The sequence below is a fragment of the Myotis yumanensis genome, unplaced genomic scaffold (genome assembly GCF_028538775.1).
Source record: "Myotis yumanensis isolate MYYU_CA2020_CCGP unplaced genomic scaffold, mMyoYum1.0.hap1 SCAF_5, whole genome shotgun sequence".
In the NCBI taxonomy this organism is placed as follows: Eukaryota; Metazoa; Chordata; class Mammalia; order Chiroptera; family Vespertilionidae; genus Myotis; species Myotis yumanensis.
Genome location: NW_027223756.1, coordinates 79,792,612 through 79,820,186, shown reverse-complemented (window position 1 = coordinate 79,820,186; position 27,575 = coordinate 79,792,612). Strand labels below are relative to the sequence as shown.

At 54.4% G+C, this 27,575-nt stretch overlaps 1 protein-coding gene across 1 annotated transcript in view; it reads left to right on the top strand.

Annotated features, from left to right (window-relative positions):
- The first annotated feature begins 6,088 nt into the window (after positions 1 to 6,088).
- PTPRS (protein tyrosine phosphatase receptor type S) overlaps positions 6,089 to 27,575 on the top strand; it is a 100,663-nt gene continuing 79,176 nt past the window's right edge. The window contains 1 exon segment of the mRNA XM_070415882.1: positions 6,089 to 6,272. The gene's annotated coding sequence lies outside the window, so the exon portion shown is untranslated.

The following is a 27,575-nucleotide window of genomic DNA, read 5'->3' as shown; positions in this document are numbered from 1 at the left end:
GAGCCTCAGTTTGCTTGTCTGCAAAATAGGGAGAAATCACCCTGGGGAGGATTCGTGCTGCTCGGCTGCCTGGGAAGCTCTCAGCCTACCAGCCAGCATGCAGCAGGTGCTCATCAGATGGAAGCTTCTGTTGTGCTACGTCCTTGACCTTCCCCCTTCCTTCGGCAGCCTGTTCCTAGCTCAGAAACAGGTCTCATGTTTTGGTTTCTCTCTGTTCCAAGAAAAGTTACGTCCCCTTAGGGGACAAGGACAGTGACCCTAGGTTGGGGGTTCCGTGCACTGCTTCTGAAACACTGTGAGTCTCTGGGGCACAGGAAAGGCACCCCCCCCCCACTTGAGGGCCCCAGAGTGCCAGGCACCCGAAGAGAAGCTTGATGGGTAATTGGGACACAAGGCGAGCAGATTTATTTAGCACTTCCCGTTTTATCCTGCACGACATCTCCGCTGCCAGGACGATCCCACTCACATCGCATGGTTGGGTGGGAGCCGCAGAGGGTGGCAGGTGGAGGGCTAGGCTCTAGCAATGTGGGGGTATCCTTGCCCCCTCCATGTCTTGGCCAAGCTGCCCCCTCCTTGAGGCTGGGTTTCCTTTGGAGGTGTGAAGTAACACTATAGTATCTAGTAAGTGCCTACTACGTGCCGGGTACGTCTCTGATAACTGCACTTGATTAAAGGCAACTAGAAGCTGCTCTCGGATGTTTGTTAACTGACTTAGTGACATGCACAGTGGTTAACACAGCCTGGGCAGCCGTGCCTGGCAGTGGCTGCTGCTTGATTGGATTTTGGGAGAGAACCATGTGTACAGACTATAGATAGGTAAACTGAGAACAATTTTATAACGTCCTGGGGTAAAATACACACCTTTGATACACACCTTGTGGTTGTCTAGTGATGGGGAGAAGAGATGTCACTCTGATCCCACAGTTAGGGCTCTGACCTCACCCTGGCTCCCCCCAATCCCTCTCCCCAAGCTCATAGCCTTCTAGCTCTGCCCAGAATAAGCCCGTTCCCCTTCAGCCAGGACTCCCCTCCACCTCACCCCCACCCCCAGCTGTGATGCAGTCTATTCCCAAGAAGCACCTCATCTAGGCACAGTATGCAAATGAAGTGAGTTAACCCTTTTCACATCCAGAAAGGTCCCACACCTGGCAGCTATATAGCCAGCCCCGGGTGTGCTTGGCTCAGTGGATGGGTTACCAAGATCCCTGCCCATCCCGGCCCCCAGCCCAGCTCTCACAAGGACTTAAGACCAGGGGCTGCTCCAGCTGGAAGGGTCAGTCGAGCCTCCTGCAGGTGCTTGTAGGAGTTAGGGAAAATGTGGAACGACAGAAGGGCAAGCCTGAAGTAGGCACAGCCTGGGAAAACTGTCCCGAGGAAGGACCATAGGAGAAGGAAAGGAGACAGCTTCTGTCCTCAGGCTGATCTTTGTTTCAGACTTGTCCCTGGGCCAGTGACGTCACCTCACAGAGCCTCTCAGCTTGAGCTATAACTTACACAGCATACAGGTCACCCGTTTAAAGTGTACAATTCAATATTTATAGTATACTCTCAAATGATCAACCACCCACAATCTAATTTTAGAATATTTCATCACCCCAAAAGAAACCCCAAAAGGACTCATTGCCCAATCTAAGATCATGAAGATTTATGCCTGTTTTCATCCAAGAATTTTATAGTTTTACCTCTTACATGTAGGCCTAGGATCCATTTTGAATTCATTTTTATATATGGTGTGAGGTAAGGGTTCAATTTCATTCTTTTACATGTGCATATGCAGTTTTCCCAGTGCCACATGTTGAAAAGACCATTCTTGCCCCACTGCATTGACAACCTTGATGAAATCAATTGATCGAAGATGCGAGGGGCTTATTCTGGACTCTCAGTTCTGTTCTATTGACCTATATGTCTATTCTGATGCCAGTACCATGGTGTCTTGATGACCATAGCTTTGTAATAATTTTTGAAACTGGGAAGTGTGAGCCCCTCAGTTTTGTTCTTTTGTGAGATTGTTTGGCTATTCTGGGTCCCTTGAATTTCTGTATGAATTTTAGGATCAGCTTTTCAACTTCTGCAAAAGAAGCCAGTAGGGATTTTGATAGGGATTGAGTTGAATCTGTAAGTCTTAACAATATTCCATCTCCTGATCCATGAACATGGGTTGTCTTTCCATTTATTTAGGTTTTCTTTCAACAATGTTTTGCTGTTTTCCTAGTATAAGTTATACACTTCTTTTGGTAAATGCATTTCTAGGTATTTTATTCTTTTGATCAATTGCAAATGGAATTGGTTTCTTAATTTCATTTTGTTTGTTCATTGCCACTGCATAGGAAATAAAATGGATTTTTGTGTATTGATCTTGTATTCTGCAGCCTTGCTGAACTTGTTTCCTAGTCTTAATAGTTTTTTAGTGGATTCCTTGGAATTGTCTACACACTCAATTATGTCATGTGCAAATAGAGATAGTTTTATTTCTTCCTTTCCAATCTGGATGCCTTTTATTTCATTTTCTTGCCTAAATGCCGGGTTAAAATTCCCAGTAGTTTTGAACAGAAATGGTGGGAGCAGACATCCTCATCTTGTTCTTGGTCTTAGAGGGACAACATCTAGTCTTTCACCGTTAAGTATTATGTCGGCTGTAGTGCCCTTTAATGTCAGGTTGAGGAAGTGCCCTCTATGCCTAGTTAGTTGAGTGCCTTATCATGAAGGGATGCTGAATTTTGTCAAGTGCCATAGTCACAATTTGAACCCATGTTTCTCTGACTCCATTGCCCCAGCCCTTACCTTCTACACTAAATCAGCAGACTCCCAAAGGAGCCCCCCATGGGACCCAGTAAAGAGCTGATACTCAGCAAATGGGGTGCTCCCATGTGCCCCTTTTCTCTTCAGCATTTGAAGTGAACTTGGAGGGAGGAGAGGGAGAGGGAGCCGGCAGGGGGAGGGGGAGAAGAGGGTGAGGGTGAGGGTGGGGGGAAGGGTGGGGGAGGGTGAGGAGAGGGTGAGGGGAGGGGGGAGAGAACCGTCTTTAATTTGAAGGAAGTGTCATGGTGGTGGCATCTCTGGCACACCAAAGCCACAGGGATGTTTTAGACCTGTCTCACAGGGATGTAAGGCTGCGTTCTATGCAGACAATCCTGAACTTGGCAGGAGGAGTCCTGTTTGTACTGGGCAGCTGATGGCTTCCCTGGAGTTGTCTCAACAAAAACACACTGGAGCTAATGACTAGGTTCTGGGAGTCACTGGGGGTGGGCAGGCTGGAGGAGGAGGAGGAGGCGGCGGCGGCTGGGAGCCAGGGAGAGTTCCCCACCCCAAGCAGAAGATGGAAATGGCCAGTGACTGAACTTTTCACCCAAGGAACAATGAGCTACCCCCGCTGCTGGCCAGGTGCAGAGGTTGGTGGAGACCCAGAGCCCCCTCCCGACCCCAGCGTTTTGCAGTGTGTAACTTTGAGGTTTCGGCCATGCCCCCCGGGGAGACCATTCTCTTCTTGGTTCTCTTCAAGCTCTGGCTTGCAGGACATCTTGGTTTGGTGTGACTGAATCCTTAATGCCTTTCTGACACTTGTTGACCTCCTGGAGCTGCCTGGAGGCGAGCACAATATCAGACTAAATCTTCTGTTCTCCTTCTATTGATCTTTATGGTCACCTGGCCAGCCATCCTGACTTTCCCACTGACACTGGCCGCATTTATCAAGCAAGTCTTTCTTGAGTTTATACCTGGTGCCAGGTGCGTGGCGTTATGCAGCTACTTGCACTCCCCCACAACCCTAGGAGATAGACACTATTTCTATCCCCCACTTACAGATGGGCAAACGGAGGCCCAGCTAGAGTGGGGAGACAGACAGAAACTAAGCAGACTGGCCAAAATACAAAATCATCTCAAATGATAATAAATAATCTGGTTCCAAGGTGAAGGGTGAGGAGCATCCCGCCTTGGAAAGAGCAGGGGGAACAGCATCCTAGGCAGAGGGAACAGCCAGTGCAAAGGCTGAGGCTGGATTGACTGATGTTTGCGAGGAACACTGAAGAAGAAGAGATTTTGTCTCTCTCTTCCCCTGGACTATTAATCCCTGGAGGGCAGGAATTTGTGTAACCTGTTTTGTTTATTTCTGTGTCCCAGAGCATAAAACAGCCTGGTACAGATTAATGGCCTGAAGGGATAGGTTTCCCAGGCACACACTGTACCGTATTTACACCCGTTTTTCTTTGTTGCTTGAAAGAAACAAGTAGATGTGGTTGTCCTCTTTTATTTTTTCTTCAATATTTTTATTGATTTCAGAGAGGAAGGGAGAGGGAGAGAGAGAGATAGAAACATCAATGATGAGAGAGAATCATTGATCAGCTGCCTCCTGCATGCCCCCTACTAGGGACCGAGCCCGCAACCCAGGCACGTGCCCTTGATGGGAATCAAACCCGGGACCCTTCAAATCGCAGGCTGACGCTCTATCCACTGAGCCAAATCAGCCGGGGCCGGAAGAGTAAGGCTCAGAGTGACTTGTTCAAGGTTCTACCCCTTAATAGGCAGAGCTAGGGCTCATGCCACATCCATCAGCCTGCAGTCTCATTTCACTCTGCCTCCATTGAGCAGGCAAGGCCCGAGCGCCCATTGTGTATAAGAAGCCATGCTCAGAGTGTGTGGGACCATCCATTTGATCCTTCAAAATGGGGCTGTGTCCCCACTGCTCAGATGACAAAAACCGAGGCCAGACTGCCGATGGCTAGGTCATGGAGCTTGGAAGGACAAAATAGGCTCTGCAAACCTGGCCGCTGCACTGGCCGCTGGGAAACTCCAAGCTTAATTTAGGTCCCTTGTTCAATTATTCATTCTCTCCTCTCCTCCTATTTATGACTTCCGCCTTCTCATTTCGTTCCCCAGTTAATGCCTTTTGTTTATATCTGCATCTTTGGCCTGGAATGAATGAATCAACGATTTTGGAAGAAAAAACCTCAAATTCTAAACTTGAGTTTCTTTGTGGGTATGAGGCCCTCTCCAAATACATACCTTGAACAAATAAAATTCTTTCAACATGTGGGACACAATGACTCCACGTGCAATCTTGTTTGGTGTCAGAGCACTCACATCTCCTATGGTAATCCTTTCCTTTTATTTTTATTTTTGTCTTGTTGTCTCCTTATCCCATTTTCAAGCATTAACTATGGTTAGGCAGGCACCTTATCACAATTCATCCTTACACTTTCTCCATGTGAGCAGGGGGCTACCTTGCCCCATTTTGCAGATGGGAAACTGAGAACCAGAGAGGGAAACCCAGTTTGCAGGTGGCAAAAACCAGCTCAGAGTCCCACACAGCTAGTAAGTTCCTGAGCTGGGGTTCCTGTGGTGGTTTGCCCTGACTCGGAGGCAGCTGACAATGATACTTAGGTAGAATGTTTGTAAAGTGTTTACTAGGAAGGAAATGCTCCCTCATCCATCCCCTCATTCATTCAACCAATATACAGGGATCCCAGAGTCCATGGAGTCACATCCTAGTACTATGACGAGAATAAAACCAGGATGATGGATAGAGAATGGAGCGGAGGTGGTTGGTGGCCCAGGTCAGGAAGGGCTTCTCCGAAGACTTGCTATTTGAGCAAAAGTGAGGTCTTGGAGGAAAACCATTTCAGACAAAGGAACAGCACGGACAAGGTCCCTAAGTCAGGAGTGAGCAGTTTGTTTAAGGAGCCAGCTTGTCTGGAGCGTGGAGCTCTAGGGACGGAGTCGTGGGTGCAAATGCGGAGAGATGGCTGGGTTTTATTCGAAGAGCACTGGGGAGCCTTGGCGGAGTTTCCAGCAGGGCATGGACAGCACCATGGCCGTTGTGCCAATAGCCCTGGGGCTCACGCGCCAACCGGTGATCAGAGCGGCCCCTCGCGCTAACGCCGCCGCCCACGTGTCACGCGAAGCCCCGCGCCCCACGTGCTCCCGCGGCCCTTTAAACGCCCGCGGCCACGTGGCTCAACTACGCGACCTCATTGGTCGGGGGGCGTGGCGGCCGCGCGGCTGCGCAGTGACGCGCGCGGGCCGGCCCCGCCCCGCGGCCGCCGGCGGTGGCGGCGGCGCTGGCGGAAGGGATGACGTCACCGGCTGGAAGGGGGGCGCGCGAGCCGGCGCGAGGGGAGCGCGAGCCGCAGTGAGTGTCCTCGCGCCGCCCGCCCGGCAGCCCGGCCGGCGCGCGCATGCCGCGAGCCGCTGGCGCTTGGGCTCCGCTCGGATCCCTTGTAACAGCCAGGATGTGAAGCGGGGCAGAGCCGGGGGAGCCCAGCCCAGCCAGCCTCCAGGTAAAGGGGGGAACAGAAATCCCGAATTACCCTGAAATTGCAGGCGCTCCAATGGGGGTCTCGGAGCAGCAGAGTGGGCAGCGCGCCGGCTTTGTGCTGGGGAAGCCTGCACGGCCATTGTGCTCGGAGGACGCTCCGCTGCAGCCGGCTGCATGCCCAGTCGCTGCGCCCGGCCAGCTGCGTCCGAACAATGCCCCCGAGGGCCGGCCTGGGCGGGGGCGACGGGAAGGCTCCGCGGGCGGGGCGGGGGGCTTCGCCGCGGCGGGGGAGGGGGCTGGGCTGGACTCGCCCCGAGCGCGGCGTTGGAAGCTGCCCAGCGCCGCCGGCTGCATCACCCCGGGCTGCGGGCGCAGGGGTACGTGCGTGTGTGGAGGGGGTGCTGGCCCCCTAAGCACCGGCGAGGGACCCCGGGCGGGCCCTGAAGGCAGGGGGCGCTGTGCTGGGGGCTGGGGATGCGGGTGCGCGGGCGCCCCGGAGTGGAGACCAGCCCGGGACGGGCGGCTCCAGGTGGGAGCCAGGGAGGACCCGCAGCGGCGTCCAGCTTGGCTGCTTTGCCCAACGCCTTCCCTCTCCAGTCCCCATCCCCTGGAGACCCCCGACTCAATGCCGTCTCCCTCGAGCGCCTTCCCGGCCTCGTCTCTCCTTTGAAAGGGGAGCGCTCCTCCATCACCCTGGCCTTGCCCCACCCTTCTGCCGCCCTGGCTTCCCCTTCCAGACCCCCAGGCGAGGCGAGGCGAGGCTTAGCCCTTAGCCCCAGGGACTCTGGCGGGCGGACGAGCGCGCGCCCGGCACCCGACCTCCCCTGGGCGCTGGGGGTCCCGGGAGAGGACAAGCCGCCCCTCCATCGCCCGCCCGGGGGTTCTGCACGCCGCTGGAGCCCCCTGGGGGCTGGGAGGAGAGGGTCGGTGACGTCATCCCGGGGGGCGGAGTCGTTGGAACGGGGTTGAAGGGGGCGTGAGGGGGATGGGGGTTGCCCTGAGGGGAGGCTCCCCGAGTTCCAGTGTCCGTGCCCTGGCTCAAGGGTTTCGTCTAAGCTTCGGCCAAGTTCACTGCTCCTTATGCAAACCTCTCGAATTCAGGACCCCCCCCCCCTTAGTCCTTACCCCCACAAATCCAGGAAACTTACCCCTCCCCCACGGAACCTCCCTAAATCGGGGAACTCCCCTTCAACCGCTTTCTCTTCAAAATTTTCAAATCAGGGAACACCCCGCAAACTGGATATTCTAGCCACACCCCCCAATCTGGAACCTCCTCCGAAGTGACCCTTTCCCGGTTCCAAAGCCTCCTCTAGTCGCTGCGTAAATGCAGCGTTTGAGAGGCCCCTTCCTCTGCAGCCCTTCTTCAGATTTAGCCCCCCCCCCCCCCCCCCCCCCCCCGGGACCGTCCCTCAAATGAACGAACCTCCCCAGCGCCTCCCTCTGAGGGGCACCTCCCCTCCCGCTCCTGGGCTCAGCTGGGATTCCCCGGCTCCCCCAGTCTCCATCAGGGGGAGTTCCCGCTCCGAGCATGGGGCCCTTCTGCCGCTAGTCAAACCCCTGGACAAACGGCCTGGGAGCGGGGCTGGTGGAGCCGGGGGTCTGGTGTCCAGGTTGGGCGCTAGGACTATGTGAAGTAGGACAAAGTCCGAGGGTTCTGGAGGGACCCCAGGATAGGGATCCACCCGCTCTGGGCCCCCAGTGGCCTCCATCCAGACTTTGATTGCTGGGGTTCTGGCTTTCTTTCCATGTCCCCCATTGTAGTTTTCCCTGGGGTGCAGGGGACGAGGGCCCCTCTTTGTTTGGGGCACACTGCTTCCCCCGACAAGCCACCTTCCAGGAGAGGAAGCCCGCCCTCCCCGCTACTCCGATGATACCAGCTGCTGCTGCTGAAGCTTTTATTAATGGCTGAGGAACCCAGTTGATTCTGCCATTTGCATAGCTCCCCTCCCCCTCCCAGGGTCCCTTTCCTTTGTACCCCCTCCCCCTGCCAATCTCGCCTGCCTTCTGCCCTTCAGCGCTTTTCTTCCTCTGCCAGCTGAGACTTTGGCTGAGGATGGTAGGCAGCTGGGGCTAGGGGTGGCTGCGTCCTGCGCCCCCAAATCCCAGAGAGCACCAATTTGGGCCGATGTCTCTGGCTGGACTCCCCTGCTCCCCCCCAAGATGCCCTTCACTGGGCATCTTTTGCTGCCTGTGCTGCCTGCTGTCTGTCCAAGTCTCCATTCTTCCTCTCCAGGAAGCTTTATTCTGCCCTGTCCCCGGGGCCGCGGGGTGGGGGTGGGGTGGGGGCACCTTCACCATGACTCTGCACTTCTTCTTGGGGCCCAGCCCCTTGGGGGCTGCCACCCGCCGTACTCTGTCACACTGAGACTTGGTATAATTGGGCTCAGGCAAACAAAACATCGAGGGAGACCTGGCCTGCCTGGTGAGCTCATGCATTTTTCTATTCTTGCCACCTGGGCTGGTGACATCGACCCCCCAGGGGGTGACTGTCATGTCGGTGGACTTTGATAGCCTGATCCACCCGCTTTGGGAGATGGGGGGTGGGTCATTCTGGTATGGCCCAGGCTTGGCACTGGGGGGCAATGCTGGGTGGTGTGCCTGGCTCCCCAGGGAACCCTCTTTCTGCAAGGTCCTTGCAAGCCCCTGATCTAGGCCTGTGGTGGGTGCCAAGAGGGGGTCCCTGAAAACCAGGTGCCTGCCTGCTGCACAGAAATCGTCGTCCGTTGACCAGGCTTCTGGTCTTCCCCCTCAGAGCCCTGCCCTTTCCCCTGCTTCCCGGGGGATTCCGGGCATCTCCACACGTCCGTGGATCCACTTGGAGACATGAGGCGTTCTCCCAGCTCGGGGACCGAGGCCCAGGGAGCGGGTGGAAGGGAGACGCTCCCTGGGTGTCAGGGGGGAGATTGGGAGCCATCACTATCCACCCATTTTCTTCTGTATCTGGGTCACACAGAGTGTGCGCCTCTGCCTGGCATTTCCCGGGCCCCGGCCGGGTCAAGGAGTCAGGTCCACCTTTGCTGGACAGAGGGATTCCCAAGGATGACTCAGTTTCCCCTCCTGTCTTCGGGATCAGCATTGAGCAGCATTCATTTCACAGGCGTGAGAACGCAGCGCACACTTCCAACTGCCGCTTCCAGCATCCGGGCGCCAGGAGACCTGTGGCTCTGCTGATCATGTCTGCTGCCACATGGCCTGAGCGAGGTGGCTGGGCAGGGACGGGCAGGGACGGGCAGGGACGACGTGACTCTGAGGCACAGCGTGAGGTTTCCACCCGGGCGCCCTCTGCCCTGCGTTCACCTGCTAACCATGACTTTAGTACCTATCTCGACCGTGCGTGGGGAAATAGAGCGGGAGCATGGAGAGAGTTCCGGGAGGGGAGGAAAACCCTAAAAATAAAAGTGGATATTTATAAACCCAGCAGGTTTGGGCAATAATTGACGAAGCTTAATGTTTTCAGCTGAGAGCAATTTCCCCCACCCGACTGCATTAGGCTCCATTTGTGGAGTCACTCGGAGCCAGCTGAAGGTTCTTGAAGAGTGCGGTGGGCTTGGCGGGCGCCTTGCAGGCCGGGCCTCTTTTTGTGGGAGGGGGGTCTCGTGCTTTTGTGGGGGGGGGGGCGTGGCTTGGCAAGGGCACTGAGAAACCAGAGTCTCCGGCTTCTCTTCGTCCAGGGCAGCCTCCTGGAACACCCTCTGGTGGTGGGCATCCCCTTTTCCAGAATTTGCAAGGAAGCGGGTGCAGGCTGCCCTTGCTCTGTCCTTCTGTGCAGCAAACGATGCCGGGGGTGGGGTATTTGGAGAGAACTCCGCCCTCCCCCCCCCCCCCACACACACACCTGCTCACCAGGTAGGGTGGCTCCATCTTCAGTGGGGACAGGAGGGGACCCGATGAAGGCATAACTGCTGTGCCTGTACAGGATCCACGTGCCAAGCCAACAAAAACCCGCCATGGGTGCTTGGACAAAGGCACATCCTTTCCTGTATGAGGGAGAACCCGGGTACGAGGGTTTTCCAAACGGTGTTAAAATGTTGTCTATTTCCACCTGGTCTGGGACCAGAAAGCTGCCGGCTCACAGGTTGGGGAAGATGGGAGTTGAGGTTCAGGTGCATGCTACCCTATTGCGAGGATGACGGACAGTCCAGGGGCGGGCAGGTCTTAGTGCTGAGATACGCAGGAAGCAGTGACACCTGGGTCTCTAGCCCTGTGGTTCAGTTCGTCACCTCCTCTGCCTTTCAGAAGCTCAAGGGTACGGAGTATAATATGTGGGTTTATTTTTTCCCTTTCTTTTTTGATTTAAGGAAATAAAAGACACTCAAAAAAAGGGGGGTGGGGAGTCCCGAGGTACCATTTCTGTCTTGTCTCTGGCTGATATTTCTAAAGTGTTGTGTGTGTGTAGGGGGTGCATGGGGAATATGAAAAAATCAATTGGCTTACACTTCTGCAAAGGCGAAAATTAGCGAGCGGGTGGGAGTGACTCACGGATAGGGCCTGGACTTTTCATTGCTTTATTTTTGTCTCCTTGTCCCCCCGCCCCCGCCCCCCTTCTCTTGAGGAGCTGCCGATCCCCATTGCCCCTCCCCAGGCCTGTCCAGGCTGGACCTTGGGGTTGGTGTGTTTGGCCTGGCCTCGGAATCCCTTCTTTTCTTTCCTGGAGTCAAGGCACCCCCCGCCCCCCGCCCCCCCCCCCCAGAGTTGCCAAGGCCAAAGGGGTCCCAGACCTGAAAATCCTTCCAGTTTTTTGTCTAGCATCCCTTTTGGTTCCTTCTCGGTCCCATGGATTCCACTCTGGGGAGGCTTCTGGGTTGCGGTGACCCTCCTCCCCCGAAAACGTCTGAACTGGAGCCGAATCGCAAAATGTCATTTTTCTTTCCAACGGGCAGATTTTGTTCAGAACGCCCTGGGTGGTCCCTGTGACTTTTGAGATTTTTTTTTAATCTTTGCTGTTAGCCCCTTGCAGTAAGGTTGGGAGTCCCCGGTCTTCCTACTGGGGGAACTGAAAATCCCCATTTCTTTACCGATTGTCTCCTTCCTCTCTCCCTCTCTGTATGGCCTCACATCTGCCCTGTCACCTCTTTGTGCGGAAGCCTTCTCGCTTGCAAAATGAGGTTAGGCCTCTGGCTTTGGGGTCAGAGCCCTGACTTCTACCCCATACCCTGCTTCTTCTGTGCACACTCGGGCTGGTTAGCTGACCTCTGTGTTGCTTCATCTCCAGGATCAGGGCAGTCACAGCCTGTTTCTTGGCGAGCTGGTACGTGAGATGCTGTGTGTCTGACGTAGCCCGAGGCGTGGGACCCCCAGAGGGAGGCGGGCCGAAGGAGTAGGAGGATGGGGCAGAGAGGGCCTGGGAAGATGCTCTGTTGTTGCGCTGTCGTGTGGGTAATTGAGTGTTGGTGGAAATTTAGGGGTTCTGGGGAAGCAAGGTCGACACATCTGTGTGTATAATTTAATGCCGCTTACAATTAACCCTGTGATCGGCAAATGAGGGGGTGTCCGGGGGGGGGGACAATAATGGCTGCTCCGACGTATTTGGAGTGGCGCCCGTGTCAGGCCCTGTGCCAAGTAAGCACACGAAGCATGTCCTCACGTCTTTAACCTTCACACCCCCTGTGAGCACAGTGGCTGTGCTCGGAGCCCAATTTCTCAGAGAGGAAACGAAGACACAGAGAGGGGTCTTCGCCGGCCTGGGGTTGCACAGCTTGTACGTGGCAGAGTGAGAAATCGTACCCAGGGCCAAGGGATGCCAGAATCTGAAGTCTTAACTGCTGCAGTGTCAGGTGCTCTGCCCAGTTGTCAAAGAAGTCATTTTAATGACATTCCACCTGCTGGGGGCACCTGAGAGTGACTCTGGAGGCTCTGGGCTCCCAGCTGCCTTCCTCAGAGGGTCAGAGAAGAGCTTGGATGCTGGGCCAAGGCTGCCTGGGTTCAAATCCCAGCTTGGCCACTCGCTGGCTGTGTGACCCGAGGCAGGTTGCTTACCGTCTCTGTGGTTCCATTTTCACATCTGTAGAATGGAGAGTAATAGTACCCTCCAAGCAGGTTACTGGGAGGATTACATGAGTTAATATGTATAAAGCAATGCATTGTGACTTAGTGGGACCTGCCTTGCGGGGGCTCCCTGGCGGCCCCCCGTCCGTCCCTGGGGTTCAGCACGGGAGAAATGTCGGGATGACTCAGCCACTGCAAACTGGGGCGTTCCCCGTCGCTGGCTGCCTAATCAAGGCTGCCCCACTTCTGTGGCAGGACCGGGCCGGGCGCCTGGCAGGATCTGAGCCGTGGGAGGTGAGGGGAGGCTGGTGTGGAGGGCAGGCGGCTGCTTTGGAGGCTGTGGGTGCTCCTGAGACCCCAGGCGGTGGCCTCCGACCGCCCGGATCCAGGGTGGCTTTGAGCAAGGGCGGGGGCAGGGGGCGGTCAGGGACATGTCACAGCTGTAAGGTCTCAGCTTTGACCAAGGCCCCACTGAGGGGTGCTCAGGAGAGGGTCAGTTTACAAGCTTGATGTGCAAGCATTCACCCGTTCATTCATTTGCCGATTCATTCCTTCAGCCAGTCAGTATGTGAAGGAATACCAGCTGCCAGAGAACTTGAGAGCCAGACTCTGGGTTCAAATCCCAGCTCTGCTGCTCACTGGCTATGGGCCTTGGGCTAGTTACATAGCCATCCTGTGCCTCAGCTCCTCATCTGTAAAATGGGTGCGTTGGCATTGCTTCACTCAGGATAGGGGTATTGTGAGAGGCATATGAACTAAGCCTGGCAGAGAAGGCACTCTGTAAGTACTTTTTCTTTTTAAAAAATAATAGCAAATAAAAACGAAGTTCTGGGACTACAGCAGGGAACAAAGCAAGCTGGGTCCCTTGGACCCTGTGGTGTTTTGGGGGCAATAGTGAGCACATAAATAGGGTTCTGAGGCTGAAATCCGGTGGCACCTAGTACTTCACCTGGCCACTGTTTCGTCTGGGGGCACATGGAGAGCCTCTCTGAGTTGGAGTTGGGGCAGCCAGGGCAAAGCTGGGTCTGGGGGGCACCCACTTGTGTGGCTGGAGGTGAGGGAAGCAGAAGTGAAAGGTGGTCCCCTCACACCGTCTGGAAGAGAAAACTGAGGCAGAAAGGCAGCAGGAGCATCATTCTCAAACCCACTGCCCCTCAGGGCCCAGCAGGTAATGCCAGTGGGTGGAGTGGGCCAGCAGGCTCCCCCACCCCCTTGGGCAGCCCCAAAATGGCTCCATAGCCAGATCTGCCAGTTTTTCTGAGAAAAACCAGGAATCTAGATTTTATATGAAATTGCCCTATTTTACATCTTTGGATCTTTTTCTTTTTTTATTATATTTTTATTGATTTCAGAGAGGAATGGAGAGAGAGATAGAGATGGAAACATCAAGGATGAGAGAGAATCATTGATCGGCTGCCTCCTGCACGCCCCCTACTGGGGATTGAGCCCCCAACCCGAGCATATGCCCTTGACTGGAATCGAACCTGGGACCCTTCAGTCCGCAGGCCGACACTCTATCCACTGAGCCAAACCAGCTAGGGCTGGATCTTTTTCTTAAAGCTCCTCCATTTGCTGATTGTGTTACCTTGAACCACCTCACTTGCCATCCCTGAGCCTCTGTTTCCTGGGCTGTAAAATGGGTTTAAGATTTGAAATCACTTCGATGGGTTCTTTAGAGGCACTGGCCCGATAACTCCTGGAGGGCCGAGAATAGGGCCTGGGCCAACGTCCGCGCTCGATAAACGTTGGCTCTGATTATATTAATATTGGTCATAACGATAAACTTGACTTAAATTAAATGCTGAGCAGAAGGAAGCCGGCTGGTCCCGTGGGGCAGGGCTGTGAATTATCTTCTGGCTGCAGGACCCGTTCCTCACACTCTCGTCTTTTCCGGAACATACCTGTTTGCTCTAAAGGCCGGGGTATGGGGGTCACCAGCGTCATTTGTAGCATTTATTGGAGTGGTTTGCAACCAGGGGTGATTTTGCTCCCTGGGTGGAACGCGACAATGGGAACATCTGAGATGCTTCTGGCATCGAGTGGTGGTGGTGGTGGGGGGGGGGGGGGGGGCAGGGAAGCTGCTCCGCACCCCCCATAGGGAATAACCCTGCCCCAGTGTCATCAGTGCTGATGAGGAGACAGACCCTGATTCATGCTCAAGTTCCGTAGCAGCCTGAGACATCAGGCTGTGGGCTTGTCCGTGGATGTCCACCTCCCACGCTTCGCAGGGTCCTGTTGGACTTGAACGCTGAGATTGCTGATGGGTTCCCTGTGCTCCTGTCCTGGCCCCATGGCCCGGTGATGATCAGAAGCGTGTAATTGCCGTGACGTGCGATCTAGAAATGGGGAGCGGCGGAGGTTTCTGGCGATGGCGCCGCATCTGGAACGTGGAGGGGCTGTCATGTCCAGGTTTGTTTCTTTCCCTTTCGTCCCAGCTGGTCCTGGGAGCCTGGACTCTGTCCCCACTGGGGAGGGGCTTGTGGAAACGGGATTTCACATTCTGACACTGACCTTCCCAAGCTGTGTGAGGCAGCCTGTTATTCTGACCACCAGGCCTTGATTTTTCCCATCCGTGAAATGGGGACAGAGCTTGGCTGCTGCGTCATTGGGGACGAAGTGGGGTGATGCTGATATGGTGCCAGGCACCTCGGGTGCACACTTCGGGGCTGAATGACTGTGTCCTCCTCCCCCGCCCCCCATCTTCATGAACAGCTAGGGCAGTGGTTCTCCACCTTCCTAATGCCGCGACCCTTTAATTCAGTTCCTCATGTTGGGGTGACCCCCAACCATAAAATTATTTTCGTTGCTACTTCATCACTGTAATTTTGCTACTGTATGAATGGTCATGTAAATATCTGATATGCAGGATGTATTTTCAATTGTTACAAATTGAACATAATTAAAGCATAGTGATTAATCACAAAAACAATATGTAATTATATATGTGTTTTCCGATGGTCTTAGGCACCCCTGTGAAAGGGTCGTTCGACCCCCAAAGGGGTCGTGACCCACAGGTTGAGAACCGCTGAGCTAGGGGGATGAGGACGAGTCCCAAACCCACGGCTTCCCAACAGTTACAGCGGAAGGGAGATCGCCTCAGCAGACACGAGCCCTTGTCACGGAGCCCACACTGGATCCCTGGCCTTGGGCTTCAGCTTTCTGTGCATTTTCTCTTTTTATCCTTAGAACGGCCCTGAGAGGGGCAGCTGTGGCCCCCGCTTGTGGATAGGGACATGGAGGCACACAGTGCGGGTGAGAAACTGGAATGGCTGCAGCCTTGTGTCAGGGCTGCCCCTGCCCCAAACCAAACCGAGGTGTCATTTCTGTGCCTGTGGAGGTTCAGGAGGGTCTGCACTTGGTTTACTGCTTTGCTGTTATTGAAATTCTTAATAATTTTTGGTTGCCCTGCGGTTTCATGTTGCAGTGGGCCCCGAAATTATGGAGCAATTATGGAGCCAGAAGGCTGCTTCCCATGGCGGTTGGGAGCAGAGCAGAGGGAAGGATGTTGTTGTTGGCCAGGTCTGGGTTCCAAATCTGTTTTTGCCTCTCACAAGCTGTGTGCCTTTAGGGAAGTTGCTTTGCTTCTCTGGAAGGCACACCCAAACTCCCCCCTTGGCAACAAAGTCCCTGCCGGCATCCCAACCCTCTCCCCCTCCCTCTCCCCCTCTGGCTCATTCTGCAGCCACCACCATCCCATACTAATTGTCCCAGCCCCACCTCAGTAGCTCAAACAACCCTGCTCAGCTCACTCTGTCCTGGGCAGGGAGGCTAGGAGACCAGGAGTGGAGGTGCTGTGTGACTTCGGCTACTCACTAGCCGTCTCTGAGCCTCTGCATGTCTGAGGTGTCTGGCACAGAAGCAGTGATGAGTGGCCATTGAGAGCCAGGGATTTTGAGGATGGGGGTCAGGGAACCTCAAAATAGTCCATGAGATTCCCATCTGGGAGAGGCCCAAATGAGCCGAGACTCCAAAAAGTGCATAGCAGCCGGGCGAGGTGATTTTAAGACTCAATTTGATACCCTTTGTGTCTAGCTAGATTGCTGGAGAGGACACCAAGGAGGCCCCCAGGAATGGGTCATGCTTTCTTTGGGGGGTCACTTTTGACATTTGAAGAACCCACGTTGGAGTCTGACTTGGCCTCATGTGTGGTGAAACCCTGAGCCAGTGGATCCACCTGCTAGGGCCTCAGTCTGCTGGTCTGTAAAATGGGTGTGAGACTCTCTTGGGTGGTTAGAAGGATCCATACCGTGGATGCCTGGAAAGTACTGGCACAAACATTGTACAGTACCATGTGATGGTTAAGGCCTTTGGGAGCAAATTGGGAGACCTGGGTATAGGGTTTTGGAAGATAGGGTTTGGGGGAGCTGGGGTGCTGTTGGGCCAACTCTGACTTCTCTCAAGGGTGTGGAGTCATGCCTAGAGCCTCCTGCTGCAGTGCCAAGAGCAGGCTGGCAGGAGCCAACAGCAAGCCCTGGGCAGATAAAACCACAGGACAGCCAGGCTGACACTGTGATTGACGCTGGCAGGGGCCGACCCCAGAACCACCTGAGCCATGGTGGGGAAACTGAGTCACACTAGTGTGGCCAGAGTCTTGGGAGGTATGGGGGCGGGGGTCAGTTCTGACCTTCTAGATCTGTGCTGAGGTCACCCTGCAGGCTGCATTGAGACCTCTGGACTCCCTGTCCAGTGCTCTGCCGGACGCCACCCAAATTTCAGTCACTCACTACGACATGTGCCTCTTGCCCTGGCTGCCTGGTCCTCCTAATGACTGAGTAGTTTTCGTTAAATCCATTCTCTTTAAAAACTTAAAAGAGAATTCTTTGTCTTCCTCGTGGATGGGAAAGTGGAATACCCTTGACATAAGTAGGTGGAACTTTACAAAAAATGTGATGGGAGGAAAAAAAGACATTAAATCATTTAGCTGCTACCACAGGCTTAGAGCAGAGGCCGAGGGCTACGGAGACATTAAAGCCACATCAGACGCACTGGAGACTTCCCACCTCCGGAGGCTGTGAAACGCCCGGAGAGGAGCCGCCCCCCTGCCGGTTGAGTCATTGTTGCTGAGAATGCGGCGGCTACCGTTTGGGGGTCTCCCAGCCGCACAGGGAGGCCAGGTCCCCTCCTGCCTTCTGACTGAGCTGCTTGGACTTTCTTGTTTGCATCTGAGTATTCCTTCTCAACGGCCTGGGGAGAAGGTTATTTCTCCCTGAATTCAATTAATGAGCCTATTAAAAACTATTTATTTTCCCTGACAGTTGTTTACTGTGGAGAAGGAGATGAATTGGTCAGGCGTCCTCGCCAGGCAGGCAGGAGGGAGGATGGGGATGCCTGGTGCTTTGGGCGCTGGTGCTTGGGGAGTGCAGACGACGCGTGGGGTGCTGCCTTCGGGAGGCCTCCAAAACGCAGAGCCTGAACTCGGGCTGCGGGCACTGTTCCTGACCTTGGAGTGTTTGGGGAGGTGGATCCTGGGGTGGGCGTGGAGGCGGGCGGCTGGCACCAGCGACCTCCATCTTCACTTTCCAGGCCAAAGTGTCCCCGATGCACTGGTTTGGAACCTAAGCCCTGACCCCGCCGGGCCATATGATTGTGGAAGGGAGTCCCAGGATCCCTTCTCTCCCCCAAAGCAGCTGAATCCTATGACTTAACTGGGCACCTGGTGAAAAGAAACATTTTCCATCGTACTTGAAGCTATCTGTGCTCTATGATTCAATTCTGAGCAGTGGGCTAAATAAGCAGGAATTCTGGGAAATGCCTTCAAAGGGAGGTGGTGCTTGCTCCCTTTTACCCCCCAGCTGGAATATGGAGGTGATGGCAGGCACGCAGGCAACCCTTTTGGACCATGAGGCAGGTATCATGGTTAAGAATGAGGGAATCAAAGAGATGGAAGGAGCCTGGGCCCCTAGGGTTGTGGGGTGGGCACAATAGCCCTGAAAGGCCAACCTAGGAGCTTACTTGATGTAAAGAGAGATCCCGCCTCTCCTGTGAGTTTTTTGGCACCCGCAGCTCAACTTGATCTAACAGTAGCAGTACAATGTGCCTCAGTAAACGGTGCTTTTCTTATCTCCTTCAGGTCTCTTCTCTTCAGATTTCCTTTTTTTTTAAAATTCAGTTTTAGAGAGGAAGGGAGAGGGAGAGAGAGAGAGAGAAACATTAATGTGAGAGCGAAGCATTAATTGGCTGCCTCCTCCATGCCCATACCAGGGATGGAGCCTGAAACCCAGGTACGTTCCCTGACCAAGAATCGAACTGGCAACCTTTGGGTGCACAGGATGACGCCCAACCCACTGAGCAACACTGGCCAGGACTCTGCTCACATTTTTAAAAAATATTTTTTTATTGATTTCAGAGAGAGAAACATCAATGATGAGAGAAAATCATTGATCGGCTGCCTCCAGCACACCCCTCCAGTGGGGATTGAGCCCACAACCTAGTTATGTGCCCTTGACTGGAATTGAACCCAGGACCCTTCAGTCCGCAGGCTGACTCTCTGTCCACTGAGCCAAACCGGCTAGGGCTCTGCTCACTTTTAAGTGAGGCCTCTCCTCACCTCCCTATTAAGATTTGCAAAATTGGCCTCTCTCCCCAGCTCCCCAGCCCCCGCCTCCGGCTCTGCTTTTACTGGAAGCACTTGTCACCATCTCCATGTTGTCTGCATCTTATCATCTGCCTCCTGCTCTGGCTGGGGCTCCCCAGGGAGGCGCTGTTGCCTGTCTTCTCTGCATGTCCACAGCAGCGCCTGTGCACAGTAGGGCTCAATGCATATATTTTGCACAAACAGAGCTCTGGTCACAGGGGAAGACATGAGGTCTGAGGTCTCCCACCTGCCTGGTGGGCACGCCCACACTTGCACCGAGCTTGGCTCCCGAGTTCTCCCTTTTCGCCCTGCCCCCAGCCAGTTGGCCGGTCCAGGCAGGCCGAGTCAGTCCCAGTGGCTGCTCCTGATCCTTTCTCTCGCCCCCATGTTCTCACCTCAGCCTCCAGAAATAGCCCCTTTAAAATAGCCATGTCCCTGCGAGCCTTCCGGGGCCTCTGCCTGCCCACGGATGTGACGCCTTGCTGACGGGCCAGTCTCTTTACTGCTGTGGGATTTTTAAAAATATAGTTGGTGTGAGGTGGTTTTTTTTTTTTTTTTCACCTCTCTTTTATGCCTGAAGAAGCCCTGTCATTCACAGGGCTGCTTTCCCATTCCTGATACTTGTCATGTAGGTTTTGCTCTGTGTGTCCCTGTGACTGTTGCATCGAGGCATGGCCACTGAGGGGTGTCTGGTTTGTAGAGCCAAGAGCTTCTGCCATAGGCTCATGCCAGCTCCAGCGTGACCATGTGGCCCACAGTCCCAAGACCGGTTGGGAAGCCCTGAGTTTGAGTCCCAGCTCTGTCTCTTGCTGGCTGTTTGACTTTGGGCAAGTACCAGAACTTCTTTGAGCCTCAGTTTACCTGTCTGTGAAATGGGGGCATCTCAGGACTTAGGCAAATGGCTAAAGTTCTCTGGGCCTCAAACACAGCTAATACTCTGTAGAAGTTGTAGGCATTTTCTTATGTTTTATTCTTGACATTTATTGAGACTGTGTAAATGAGTGGTTAAGAACTGGACTCTAGCACCAGGTGGCCTGGGTTCAAGTCCCAGCTCTAGTCCTTATTTGCTGTGATTTCACCTCTCCTGGCCTCACTGTCCCCATCTGTAAAATAGGGATACTGATGACCCCAGCCTGCCAGGGTCCTTGGCAGGATCCAATGAGCTACTAAGGGTGAACTCCTTAGAGCAGCGCTGGCCTCAGAGTGAGGGTGAGATGGCGCTTGTAAGTACTATGTTTATTTGCTAAATATTTATCAGGGAACTTCATGAGCCGGCTCTTCCTGGAAGCGGGATCAGGGAGATGTACACTTCTCCAGTCCAGCTGTTGGTTTGACTTCCAGGTCCTGGCTCAACCTCAAGGTCCTCCTCTCCCACCAGGACAGGGATTAAACTGGCGGGAGGGACATGCCCAGCCCAGGCCACAGGCACTGTGCAGGGGCCTCTGCTTCCTGTGTGTGCTCAGCAGGTGCTGGGCCACCGGATGGCTCGGACTGGAGCTGGAGGCTCAGGAAAGGGGGCAGAGGGCAGGGTCCAGGGATGGCTCAGAAACGGGGACAGGAAGGGCCCCGCTGGAGGAGGCGTGGATGTTTCCGAGGCTAGCCTAGCGGCTGTTTCAGCTGCTGCCACTGCCTCCCCCACAGCTGTGCCTTCAGTCATCCGGGGAGTCTCGCAGACACCTACTGTGTGCTGGGCTCTCTGCGGGACCCAGCTGGCGAGGAAGTGCTTGCTGTTGTGGGGCTCTGGTTCTGATCACAGAGACAGTAAGCAAAATAAAATATGTGTCATGTTAGATGTGTTAAGAGGAAGCAAGAAAGGGGAAAAAAAGGGATTTGGGAGTGGAGGGATGAGGGTTGTCATTTTAAATGGGGTGGTAGGGACGGCTTCATTGAGGAGGTGACAGTTTGAGTAAAGGCCAGAGGGGGGTGATACTTGTCATCCCCATTCCTGATACTTGTCATGTAGGGTTTGCTCTGTGTGTCCCTGTGACTGTTGCATCGAGGCATGGCCACTGAGGGGTGTCTGGTTTGTAGAGCCAAGAGCTTCTGCCATAGGCTCATGCCAGCTCCAGCGGGACCATGTGGCCCACAGTCCCAAGACCGGTTGGGAAGCCCTGAGTTTGAGTCCCAGCACTGTCTCTTGTGGATATGTGGGGGAAGAATGTTCTGGGCAGAGGGTATAGCCCATGAGAAATCCCGGGCAGGGCCATGCCTGGCATGTTGGAGGAGCAGTAAGGAGGCCCATGTGGCTGGAGCAGAGTGAGTGGGAGGGAGCGGGCAGGTTGTGCAGGGCCTTGTGGACTGTGGGGAGGACTTGGGCTTTTAACCCTTGGGAGGTGGGAGCCCTGGAGGGATATGGTCAGAGGAGTGTTGGGATCTGATTCAGATGCTCACGTGCGCCCTCTGGTGGCTGCTTCGGGGAGGACAGCCTCTGGGGGCTGAGGGCAGAGGGGCAGGGACAAGGGCAGAAGAGACTGCACTGCTCCAGGTCGGTGATGATGGAACTGGACCAGGTGGAGAAGTGGTAAGATTTGGGATAGAATTTGAAGGCGGACTTTTTGTGAGTCTAATCTCCATAGGAGCTTTGAGGGAGAGACTCAGACCCATTTGACAGATGAATACGCCGTGGCCCAGAGAAGTGAAGTCATTTGACAAGTGTCACACAGACGCTGCACAGCGACAGGGTAGCCAGGCAAGCCGACCGCTGCTGGGTCGGGCTGGGGTGCAGCTTGCTCCCCAAGTACTTAATGGCCATCACTTCCCCCTGACTTATAGATTAACCACGTGCACTTAAAGGCTGTATGAGTTTTGTTTTCTTAGTTGAGGGGTTTGCCGGGTGTCACACCATGTCCTGTTGTAGGGAAATGCATTGTAAGTGCGATGAGCCATGCAGAACAGTGCAGAACTGGCTCTTCTGTTAGACCTCAGTTCACAGTCTGCCCTCCCTGAGCTCTGGCTTAGCTGTGTGACTTGTGGCCAGTGCCCAGCCTCGCTGAACTCTCATTTTCTGTGACATTTGTTTGTTCGCGCAGTAATATTTTTTGAGCGCCTGCTGTACACCAGGCAGTTTTAGTCGGAGTGGTTATTCCTGCCTTGATCACTGTGGCCTCCAAAGTGTCAGCTGACAAACCACAGCGCCCGGGCCATGTGATGCGGGCAGGTGCCCCAGCCAGCGCTGGTACCTTCCGTGGATCCCTTCAAGGGGGTGTCAGCAGCTCGGAGGGAAGCCCCGGGGCAGCTGCCCATGGGAGATGCTAGGTTGCTGGGGCCTGGCAACACAGGGATTGGTGCCGTGCACGAAACCCCCAAGTGGCAAGTCTGGGTTGACAAGCAGTTCAGAGGAGTTTTAGGGAGACTTGAACCTTCTAGTTTACTTACACTTTCCATTTTGTACCTAGTTCAGGAAGGAAAAGTCATCAAAATCTCTGTTCAAAGAAGTTTAAAAAGCTCTTTTAGCAGCTATCAAATGATAATTCTCTGTGATAAGGAAGTCGTGTCCAATTTAATTGGCAGTGTTTTTTTTTTTCTTCCTCTTATTGGTAAGTACTATAACCGTGCACCTAAATTCAATGAAGCATGGCAATTGCCAGGCCTGGAACTGGGATGGGGGAGGGGAATAAAGGATGGGAGGGAAGGTCAGGGAAGGCTTCCTGGAGGAGGTGGCCGCTGATCTAAGATGTGGAAGTTGAGTAGGAGTTAGCTGGGTAGTGGGGAAGGGAGGGTGTTTAAGGAAGACGGAACAGTGCTGGCAGACTTCCCTTCCTGTACAAAGTGGAGCCCTCAAGATGAAGTTGTTTAATCTTGTGTCCTGCACTGGGCCCAGCACAGAGTAGATGTAAATGGTTGATGCTCTCTGTCCCAGATCTGGAGAATGACACCCACGTGGGTGTTGCTTTCCGGTGACTGTGTTTTGAAAGACCCGAGACCCAGAGGTTTGGGTCTGTCTGAAGTCCTTCAACAAGCTGACTGTTGAGCAGGGGTAACCTTCAAGGGTTCACACCCTCTGTCCCTACCCCACTACTAATGAGGCTTCAGTCTCAGACACACAGTGGGCCTGCAGCCTGAAAGGGAAGAAACCCAGATCAAACTGACTTTAGTATAAAAGCAGATGAATTGGGCCCTGGCCAGGTAGCTCAGTTGGTTAGGGTGTCATCCCGAAACCCCAGGGTTATGGGTTTGATCCCCGGTCAGAGCACATACAAGAATCAATTAATGCTAATGGATGTACAAATAAGTGGAACAACAAATCAGTGTTTCTCCTCTCTCTCTGTCTCTCTCTCTCTGTCTTTTTGTCAATTAAACAACAACAACAGATGAATTGACTGGCTCTTGTAACTGAGAAGGCTTGTGTTAGAAGATACCACCTGTAGGCATGGCTCAATCTAGGGGTGCAACAGAAGAAAAGCAGACCCAGATTGCTTAAACCACTTGCCTGAGGCCATAGAACAGCGGTTCTCAACCTGGGGGTCGAACGACCCTTTCACAGGGGTCGCCTAAGACCATCGGAAAACACATATATAATTACATATTGTTTTTGTGATTAATCACTATGCTTTAATTATGTTCCATTTGTAACTATGAAAATACATCCTGCATATCAGATATTTACATTACGATTCATAACAGTAGCAAAATTACAGTTATGAAGTAGCAACGAAAACAATTTTATGGTTGGGGGTCACCACAACACGAGGAACTGTATTAAAGGGTCGCGGCATTAGGAAGGTTGAGAACCACTGCCATAGGACTAGGAGGAGGTTAGGCCAAAATTCAGACTCAGAGTTGCTGCGAATGTAAAGTCTGTGGCTTGGGAAGGCTGTCCCGGGCCAGCGGGCGACAACTCCATTTCACAGAGGGGGAAACCGAGGTTCCTAGGTGGGAAATGATTTGCTGAAGGTCACACAGTAAGGAAGGAACAGGGCCTGGAACTGAACTCTCATCAAACCTGTGGTCTCGGACCTCTCACCACACGGTTCTCCGTAGACACAGGTTAAGTGGTAGGTTGGTCCCACTGAGGCAGCGAGGGAAACGGGTTTGCGAGGGACCGCATTGTGCTTGGGCCAGGCTCACCTCTCCCCACCCAGGAATCGCCCCCTCAGGCCCACTCCTGCCACCCACCCCAGATGGTTATGACATTTCCTTTGCTCTTGATGAACACATCACGGGTGACAGGCGGGGAGGTCCCCGCTGGCTCTGGCTCCACGCCAGCCGCGGGCCCTGGCCAGGCCTGCCCATCGCAGTCACAGGAGGAAATGAGACTGGCAGCCAATTGTGATCCTCCGAGCCAGGCCTTGCTCCCCGCGGCCCAATTCCCTCTGTGTTTGTATTGCTTACTCGAGCCCTCCCTCCCCTCCCCAGCAAGCGCCCGGCTGACTGCTCAACAACTCCCACCATCTCCACCTCAGCTCACTTCGCCCTTGGGCATCCATGGCATTTGTAGGGCACCTACTACGTGCCAAGCACGGAGCTTGGCTGCTGGTGGGCATTGCCACCACATATCCTGCTCGGCCACATCTGAGCTGTGTCCTGCCCTCTCTGAACCTCTGTTTCCTCGTCTGTAAAATGGAGAGGATTAGGTGAGGTATTATGTGTAAAGCACTTTGAACAGCGCCTCACACATGATACATGGTCTTAAGCATTAGCAAGTATTATCGCTGCTACTGTTATTTTAGCACTAGCAAACGTCGCTCTGTTCTTCTCCCTTTTCCACATGTCCTTCGCCCACATTAGCATTCGCCGGATCTCGCCTGGTCATCCACAAAGAGTGTTTACAGCCTCCGCTCGGTCACCAGTGAGCCAGTGCAGGCCTCCTGTGGCAGCTTTGTGGGACGGGCATGTTTTTCTTCTTTCTTTGGCTGCTCCCACCGAGCCAGTGCCGCTGCCCTGCCCTCCCCCGTTCCTCCAGGGACGGTTCAGTTCTAAATTTTTCTTTTGGACCCTGAGAAAAGCCTCTGAGTGTTGCAAAAGCAATCATAGTGCTTTTTCTGGGCCAGGCCCCTGCTGGGGGTCCAGGTTCACCAGTGGAGACGGAGTGAGCACCTCCTGTGTGCCAGGCCCTGAGAACAGGGTGGTGCAGAAGACAGAGGGGAAAATCCATTCCTCCTGGAGTGTAGCCGGGAGACGGACAATGCCCAAATAAATAGGCGAAGCATTTGTTAAGGGCCTACTGCATGCCATGCTTTGAAGGAGAATGAAGCTGGGGAGAGGGGTGGGTGGTAAGGAGGGGCTGTTGTAGCTACTGAATCAGGGCAGGCCTCTCTGAGGAGGTGACGTTTGAGTAAAGACTGGCAGGAGGTGAGGAAGTAGACGATGCGGAGTTCTGGAGGGAAGGTGTTTCCGAGGCTGCCCGTTGCCTGGGTCATAAGAAGAACAGCGAGGAAACCCGTGTGACTGGAGCAGAGCGAGTGAGGCAGAGGGAGGAGGAGAGGGAGGGGCAGGTCGTGCAGGGCCTGGTGGTCTGCGGGCAGGACTGGGCTTGTGGCTCGAGGGAGGGAGAGCCCTGGATGGCTACGGGCAGAGAATGGACGGGACTGGGCTCAGGTGTCCTCAGGTGTATTTTTACCACTGCTGGGAGGACAGACTGGGGTGGGGGTGGGGGCAAGGGCAGAATCGGGGGGACTACCGCGGGGGTGACTGCACTAGTCCAAGTGGGAGATGGTGGGGGCTGAACCAGATGGAGGCAGAGGAGGGGGAGTTAAGTGGGTGGACTCTGGAAGGATTTTTCACAAAAGCCAGTGGGATCGGCCAAATGTTTGGGGGAGGGGGGGATTGGAAGGAATAAGGATGCCTTCGATCTTAGACCTGAGCATCTGCAAGGACAAGAGGGGCAGGCATGGGGACCCCGCTGGTACAGGACAGCCACCAAGCTTCCCAGAGGGTGGAGGGGCTGAGGAGGCTTGGTGTGGGCCTCCTGCAGTGGTGGGTGTGATGGGGCCTGTGTCCCTGGGCTGCACACAGGCCAGCGCCCTCGGCAAGGCACATTCTTTCCTAAGCCTGTGTACCAATAGCACCCAGCTGCACCTTTGGGGTAGGATGGGGCTTGAGTTGGGGCTTGGCCAACTCCAAGCTCTGCTGGGGCTCTTGGGGCAGAAACTCAGAGATTCGCGGAGGCCCCCACTTGGGGATATAGGGGGGTCCTGGTTTGCAGACCAGGAGGCTGAAGCCCAGAGAGGTTAAGGCACTTGCCCCAGGCCACACAGCACGTGGCAGGGGTTTGACCCCACACATGGGCCTGCACTCCCGCCCTTCCCCTCTTGGCTCCTCTTTCTCCTTCTTTTCTGTGTGTCTTCCACTCCCTGGGTTCCCAGTTCAGCTCTTGGTAGCTTCAGGCTCCCCTTGGCCCCAGCTGGGCACTCCGCTCCCCCCTCCCTGCGCTCTGGGCCCAGGGGCTGGTGCCAGATGGGCCTGAGGGACTTGAGCACCCACTGCCTTACACCCAGGGTTCCCTCTGTGTCCCCCTCCCCCCACAGTCCCACTAATGATGGAAGAGGAAGGTGAGAGAGGGAGGGAAATTATATACACACGAACATATAAAAATTAGTTTAGGATCTGGGCCAAGAACCACTTGCGCTTGGCCGGGCATTGTGGGTAATTCATCGCCGATTACCATAAAAGCCAGAGCCTGGCTGACAGGCGGCTGTGGGGCTTTTGTTTAAGATTCTGATGAATATATAATTTCTCTCCAGGTCTGGAGCCTGAGGTTCCTTCCCCCGCAGCGGCTGCAGGTCCCTGGCCACCCTGCCCATCTCCCCCTCTGCTGAGCCCTCCCTCAGGGGGGTTGTACACAGGCTCCTGCCCAGGAGCCAGGCTGGCCCCCTGTCCATCGGTGACACGGCCTCAGAAAAGCGTGGCTTGGCAGTCCATGCCCACCGCCAGCCCCAGCAATCCCAGGCCTTGCAATGCGGCCCTCTCCCTGGGCCCAGTTCCCTCCGTCCTTCATGCCCACTTACTGGGCTTCAGCCGTTGGCTTGACCCTACACGGATGCTGGGGACACTGCGGCAGATGAGATGGGTGGGGGCCCTGCCCTCTGTTCCTTACGAGTCTGGGGTTGGACATTTATCTGTGTTTAAAGATTCCCAGGCGATGCAAATTAAAACAATGAGATAACCATTTTTTTGCCCACCCTCTTGGCAGAATTGTCTGGAGCTTGGTAACATCCAGAATGCCACCGGCAGGAAAATAAATAAGCATCTCCACCTCGCAACATCTTTAATTTTTAATTTATGTTTCTGGCCGGATAATGCGTACGCGTGGGGCACCGTTGAGATGCAGACGCGTGCACAGTGGAATGCCTCTGCTGTCCCCCCAGGTCCTCAGTTCCCTCCCCCTCTCCTTCCCCAGAAACAGAAGTCGGAACATTTTTTTTCTGCGAAGGGCCAGATAGTACATCTTTTCAGCCTTACGCGATGGAGAGTCCATCTCTACCACTCACCTCTGCCACTGTGGCGAGAAGGCAGCCCGAGACCGTAGCCAGGTGAATGGGCGTGCCCTGTGCCAGGAAAGCCCTGTTTGGCCTGCGGGGTGTGGCTTGCCCCTGGTTCTGCACCGGTCCCGTAGGACTTTGGTGCCGTGATAGGAATGCTCTCTACCTGTACTTTCTAATAAAGTAGCCACTAGCCAGATGTCCTCTTACGCGTTGGAAATGTGGCCAGTGCAACTGAGGACTTGGATTTTAGGTTGTATTCCGTTTTATTTCATTTAAATAGAAGCAGACGCGTGCAGTCATGGCTACCGTTTTGGACGGCGCGGTTATGTAGAGCTCTTCTGCG